This window comes from Protomyctophum bolini, assembly GCF_963924005.1.
Source record: "Protomyctophum bolini genome assembly, chromosome: 1".
Classification (NCBI taxonomy): Eukaryota; Metazoa; Chordata; class Actinopteri; order Myctophiformes; family Myctophidae; genus Protomyctophum; species Protomyctophum bolini.
The window spans coordinates 48,980,980-48,988,552 of NC_137862.1; positions in this window are offsets into that span (position 1 = coordinate 48,980,980).

The window sequence follows — 7,573 nt, forward strand, 5'->3', positions numbered from 1 at the left end:
CCTTCATTGGCCGTTGATCGTGTTAAATTTAGGTCGAAGAGATGATACAAAAACGGGAAAAAAATGGGGGCCCTTGTGGGGTCAATCCGTCCCTGTGCATGTCTGTTGGCTATTTTCACCATTTCAGAATGTTTTTAAAATGATAAAAAAAACGAACGGTTTTAGACATTTCCACCCGACAGGAACGAGGTGTTAAACATGCACATTCACGGTGGAGGGCGAGGTTGGCCCAGGCTGCAGGCTCATCTCCTATCAGGCCTGCAAGGCTTCAAAGGACATCCTATTTAGAGGGAGTATTATTCATGACTGAATAGTGTCTCTATATGCCAGGATGTTGGGGGAAAAAGCAATGTTAATAATGCCAACATATTTCACACACACAAGTGAAACAGCCTGGAGATTATCTGTGTAATTAGTGGTAGAGAACACAGGTGACAGGTTTTAGTGATAATAACACCCATCTATTAATTCACGATGTGCCCCAAACTTTGCGTATGGTGTGTCCCATATGATCATTGATGGTGTTTAATGGTTTACTAGAAGGGGGCTGCCCATAAGTCCGACCTACGTGGCCGGTTAAGACTTTCATTCATTTCTATAACTGTATAGTCAGTGGCAGGAAGTTTTAAACGGAAAGTAACTCGTGGCGTTACTCCTCCTGTTACCGCTTCCTCTTTGGGCTAATTCCCACCAGGGGTCGTCACAGCGGATCATCTGTTTCCATCTGCTTCTATTTCCTGCATCTTCTCCTCCGCTCACCCCACACAGCCACCTGCATGTCATCTCTCACCGCATCCCATTACTCCTGTTTCCATATTAGAATTTCGTCTGTGATAGGTGGAAACCTCATTATGTCCAAAGACGGTTACTTTCCAGGAAATTAGAAAATGGCAAAGGTAGCAGATCGACAAGCTTTGTGCCACGTTTCCAGCTTGTGGATCGGCTACATTTGATGCTTTTGTGTGACACTGTACTGTATAGTATGTTCAAGTATAGGCCATTCCAACAAGTTAGAATATGGAGGTTTCTGCCCGACAGCAACGATATTTAACCCATTCTGACCTGAGATCAGATTTCATACGAGGTTTCCACGGGACACACACTGGTCTGATTAACCCATTCTGACCTGAGATCAGATTCTAAAAATGTCAGTCGTTCTTCGAATTTTTCAAAAATAGCAGACCTACAAGCTCGTATCGCGCCACTCGGTGGCGCGATACGAGCTTGTAGGTCTGCTATTTTTCAATAGGTAAAGCATAACTTGATGCTAACACCAAAATGGGTGCCCGGTCAGAATGGGTTAAATACTTTACTAGTCTTTCCTTTAGAAGTATTTTCAGGCATGGATCAGAACAGCGCAACGTGATATAGGGTATTTATTTCTAAACTTCACTCGGGCTGCACTTTTAGTGGCATAATTTGATTCTCCACCTCGTGTCGAGTGGCGAGGACCGAGGTTACCATGTCAACACAGATAGCGATGACACAGACGCAGAAAATGGCAACGGCAAACCGAGTGAGACAAGAATCATTATCTCTATAGTTTCTCCCTCGCACACTCAAGACGCCAGATGAGAGTGTATCACACTGCTCGTCTGCCTGAGACGCTGAGCCCCAAAAGACAAGAGCCTCCTCCACGAGATGAGCGATAAGGCCGGGTGCCTTCAGCAGCTACAGAGTAAACATCTTATCAGGCCATCTGTCTCCCGAACGAACTCTCCCCGGATATCTGCTGTGTGTGTGTGACCGAGCGTTAGACAGCCAACCGCTCCTTTAAAAGATAAGGAACTATTAAGGTTTGGTTTGAGCATGATGACACTGTGGAGGAAGAAAACGGAAAAGACCAAAACACGTGCTCGGCTGCCGTGTTCGGTGGTCATGATGGGTGGGCCGTGTTCGGTGGTCAGATGGGTGGGCCGTGTTCGGTGGTCAGATGGGTGGGCCGTGTTTGGTGGTCAGATGGGTGGGCCGTGTTCGGTGGTCATGATGGGTGGGTCGTGTTTGGTGGTCAGATGGGTGGGCCGTGTTCAGTGGTCATATGGGTGGGCCGTGTTCAGTGGTAAGTTGGGTGGGCCGTGTTCAGTGGTCAGATGGGTGGGCCGTGTTCAGTGGTCAGATGGGTGGGCCGTGTTCAGTGGTCAGATGGGTGGGCCGTGTTCGGTGGTCAGGTGGGTGGACCGTGTTCGGTGGTCAGATGGGTGGGCCGTGTTCAGTGGTCAGGTGGGTGGACCGTGTTCAGTGGTCAGATGGGTGGGCCGTGTTCGGTGGTCAGGTGGGTGGACCGTGTTCGGTGGTCAGATGGGTGGGCCGCGTGCGTTTCCAGAGCATGTTTGTTTTAATTATCAATAAATCCATTGGGTTCCGGATCAGTGGAACTAACCTACTGTATACTTTTATACTACTACTAACAAAATATATTTCGGTTTCTATTATTTATTTTCATATTAATGGAATTAATGGATGGACCCTCGCGGTCCCAGCCTTACTCATCTGCGAAGAGAAAAGCCTCGCCCTCGTCACAACCTAAAGGCAGAGAGTGCATAGCCGGAAGTGTCGGACCGGAGCATCCGTGAAGCTAATGGGTGAGGATGCCAATCGTAGAAGCCCATGAATTACACTTCCCGCAAACACATGGAAATGCCGTGCATCCTCTGCAGACCCGTGGTCATATGGGACACACTGTGACGTAATAGGCGGATGTTGTTGTTATCATTAAAACCTTAATGTTTGGCCAAATATTTGGGGGCGAACTTGCAATATCCTCACGGGCCACGCGACCGCTGCTTTGAAGTTATCGGTCAACAGGCCATCATTTTTCTCGTGCAGTCATTTTACAATATCGACACGGTAAATTTCACCATCTCCTTGACTGATAGGAACACTTTAATCTATCTCCTGGACATTATTTCTCACGAGCCCAAAGTGCACAAAGTGAGCCATGCTATGGAAAAACTCTGCCATCAGTTACTTTTCTTCTTGCTGTGTTTTTCCCACAGTTGGCGTTATCGTATTTTCATCCCGCCACGCTAATGCAACAGGCCCACAAGAGAGAGAAAAACATAGATTACTCTGTGTTCTCTCTCTACCACCAATTACACAAGAGAATCTCCAGGCCGTTTCACTTGCGTGTGAAATATGTTGGCATTAACATTGGTTTTCCCAACATTCTGGCATAGAGAGACACTTCATTTTCACGTATGAATTATACTCCCTAGTCTAAATAGATGTAATTTGAAGCCTTCCGGGCCTGATGATAGGAGATGAGCCTGGGCCGACCTCTCACAATCAGCCCCTCATCAATCTCCTGGTTCATTCGCTCTCACAAAGGAGGTCCTCTTCTCTCTCTCACCGGTGAAAGCACGTCGATATAGAGCAGCGATACCTCGGACGGAGAGCAATTCCATTAAGAGGGTCCCTGCCACCCCAGGGCCTGACAAAGGGGGGCTGATCAGGGGTGGAAGAGAGGCAGTGTGTATAGCAGCCATCCATCCTCCACTGTGAGACGGCGGGGCTGCAGGCTGTTTCTCCTCCTCCACCTTTCTTCTTTCCCACTTCCTTTCTCCCAGCAAGAGGGCCCGTGTCCCCAGCCGTTACCTCTATACAACCCCTGCTCCACCCCACCAACACAGCTGCCAGCCTTAATTATGGATGTGGAGGATAAGGGACTGAGATTCCCTGCACTATCCCAGACCTGCAGTATATACGATCGCCTTTGCTTTAATCAATTTTGACCTGGGAACGATTCTACAAATGTATTCTAAATCCTGACAGTTTTCTGAATAAAAATATTTTTCACGATTCTTCAAAAATAGCAGACCTACAAGCTCGTAGCGCGCCACTCGGTGGCTAAACGCTTTCTACCACCATTCTACCGACAAATTAGAAATGCTCTTCATATTATCTTTTTCAGGTGCATTTCCGATTTCATTGATAGTGCAGTGGGCACACAGTGTATGTACGATTGTACGTACCTCGTATACACATGCACAAAGATGAAAAGATTACTTGGATACCATTGTCATGTCATGTCTTGTAGTCAGGGCTCAGGGGGTGTACTGTAATAAGCCTGGGTGGATAGATTATTCTACTTTTCACACCTGAAGAAGCTCAGTTTGGCATGCGTGACTGGTTGCCTTGAACAGACCTTTTAGTAGCAGCAGCAGTGATGTGCCACTGCCTTGTCACCTCCATACATCAGTGTCTTTGTCAAGGACCTGGCACACCTTCAAGTCACTGTTCCGCACAACTAACTAGTCAAGGAAAGGTATGTCAAAATACTATTTCCGTACAAGTCTTGAAGTCATGAATGAAGAGAAGAAAGTGCATTTTTATCATTGATGATTGATCGCTTAATTTATTTTTTAGATCTGCTATTTTTTTACTGATAGAATTGGGGTGGAGAATCCAATAATGGATCCATAGAATCCAAGATAAACGTGTCAGTTTCTTCCCTGGTATAGACTGCATGCTGCTGCGGATCTTATCGCCCCAGACGGAGGTCTCAGTCCTATTCAATAATTACGCCCGTCGCCATAGACGGAGATTAATCAAAAGACGGAACATTACTCGTTTTATAACGGAGCGCTACAGCCTGGGAGCATCTTTTGGGCGACATTTGATGTAATTTCCGCTTGATCTATAAGTAAACCATTGATTCCAATTCTAACAAAAGATTGTGTTTTTGACGGCCCCTCGCGGTCACGTTGGAAGTAATCATACCTCCGGTGGTTGTCGATCCTCTCGGGGGGTCTTTTGGCTATACATGCTATGATATCTAGCTCAACCAAGATGGCGTCTGTGTCACCTTTCACAGAGAAATTAGTTCTGAAGCTGCAAATCGCTGCATAAGCACACTGTTTAATGGTGTGTTAAAGACTCTTCAGAGAGTGTGGATGTGTTCTTCCTTTTAATACAGCATATACGATCCATCCAGCAAAGTGATCGAGACAGAATTAAGAAGCTTGATGGACGGGGCTCAAACCCCAATGTTTAATTCATCCCATATTCAATGAGCGGCCCTGAGTGATTTGTATAATTATCTGAGTGCATGGCAAGGTTCCGGCCAACAATTGACACGTCATCTGTCTTCACGCTAGTCCTTCTGGGACCTGCAGGTGGTTTATTTTAACCTTTGTTTATCCAGCCATGGAAGCCTTTGCTGAGAACATGCATGCTGTGTCTGAATTCAGTCCCTACTCAGTCACTGAGGAATATTATAGTGAACTCATGGGCAAAATAAAACAAATCATTTCGGGCACTACTCAGGTCCCCGTCAATTACGTAATGCCTGTCGCACAATTAAAACGTCCCATCTCAGCATTAGCTGATATTAAACTTTATGTAACTACAGTATGCGCCGGCCCGTCATTATATATTATTTCATTATACAATCAGCCCATCTATATCCAGTGGTGTAAAAAGTACTCACATCTCTTGCTTGAGTAAACGTATCAATACTGCAATGTAGAAATAGTTACGTAAGAGTCAAAGAGTAAGAGTAAAAATGTACTTGAGTAAAAGTACTCATTATGCAGAATGACTCATTTCACATATTTTCAAGTATAAAGATTCAGTCTCTGAATGGCCAAAGTTTGAATTATTATTTATTGTGTATGTTGCAGAGAATTATAATATTTTGGGATGTGTATGTATATGGGTTGATGCTTGATTGCTAATTGCTTGTTGTCTCCATAGTTGGGAGCAACCATCAGCTGTGGGGTGTGGGGGAACATACCAACAGTATGAGGGTTTGTTTAGAACACCCTGTTTTCTCATTGTTTTGATGATATGGTTAATTGATTGAATAATAAGTGATGTATAATAATAATAATAATGTGATGAATAATGTGTGTTGTCCCTGGACATTATGAAGTACTGGTGTAATTGTGGAATCAATTCAGGGTGGTATGTTCCAGTGGGAGGGGCTTAGCCTTTATATGTAGGGAGGCCTCCCACTGCCTGGCAGTCAAGGTAGGACTGTGGAAGTGGAAGGAGCTGGCCTCCTGTCCAATATCACTGTAAATAGCTTTGTTTTGGTGAATAAAGACGAACAGCTCTGCATCAAGGACTGCCTGGAGGTTATTGCTATATATTTTCCCGGTTTTTCATACTACCCACACTAGGCAAGTGTGACAGTCATTCAACAGCATGGGCCGTTGAGTGTAGCACTTCCAAACTCCAACTCCAACCTGCAAGGAATTTCTTGACAGAAAGTAGCTCATGGATTCTTATGAAACACCGAACACTTTGCAGATAGAAAGAGGATAATTCAAGCTTTTCGTACAGCTGCAATGTTGTTTAATACAATTAGACTTTTCTGTTTGGATGAAGGTGCACCTAGTTAGCACCTTAATTTCTGGCAAATGCGATCTGCACATATAGGCAGAATGTGGCAGGCCACTGGTGATGAGTGAGGACAGGTGTGATATTGGTCATGAGCTTTTATTGGTGATTGGGATTGAGTTGATTGAAAGTGAGTGAGAGCAGGTGAGAGGGGGTAGGGTTGCTCACTAGGATGACTGACTCTTTTCTACACACTGCAACACGTTTCATATACAGCTCAAACCTGTCTGATACAACTGCAGTCTTCAACTGATGGCCACTGTCTCATGGAACATTTGGATGGCCACTATCTGTCTCATGGAATATTTGGGGCGATGCTTGCTCAGTGGCACAACAGTGACAACTGGTGAGGGAGAGGAAATGGTGACTCATTCCTCCAGGCAGTCTGAGGATTGGATCCATGCAGTGTATCCAGTGATTCATGGTCAACGTTTGACCCTGGCATCACTTACACAACTGATGAAGTCAAGTAGATGACTGCTCAAGGTAAGAACTTAGTTTTGTGCTTCTTTGCTGCTGCTGCTTGTGATGTACAGTATGCTGTGTATACTAGTGTGATTCAAGCTGGTGTACTATTACTGTCATTTTGAGACCCAATGACTGTGTGGCAATGAAACATGCTCAGTTTGTGGTTTTGGAATTTAATGCTGATGTGAATCTCTACACTCTGTATGTGTTAGCTGTTTTTGGACGGCTCAACCCTCGTTCTACCGATGCAGGGATGTCCTCCTGACACAGAACCTCTTCTCAGAGCTGTAAGAGTGTAGAAGAGTGAGGTTCCAAATGGAGATATGTGTATGAGTTGTAACAGGGAACAGTATGTGTGTATGTGGCTCTTGATCACTTCAATGAGGTGAATGAATTTGCCATTTCCTTCGAGCTAGATGTTTTGGGCTTTGACATAACAGCCATACAATTCAAAATGTTACTTTTGAATTGAACTGACTGATAAACAGTATAGTTTGTGTGTGTTGTGGTTGTTGAGGTTCGTTGTGAGTTGTTGTGACAGCCAAGGGGGCTGTATTGGTTCATGACTGGCATCATACTCTACTCACCCTCACCGTCTGTCAGTGCAAACTGTCTTGATTCATGTAGAACGATGATGAAGATTTGAATTTTCCAGCTGGGGGCAGGTGGTCCACAGGTTGTCTGCTGCTCTGTTCTCTCTACGTGCCTCTGGTGGTCTCCTGTGTGTGTGTGTGTGTGTGTGTGTGTGTGTGTGTGCGTGTGT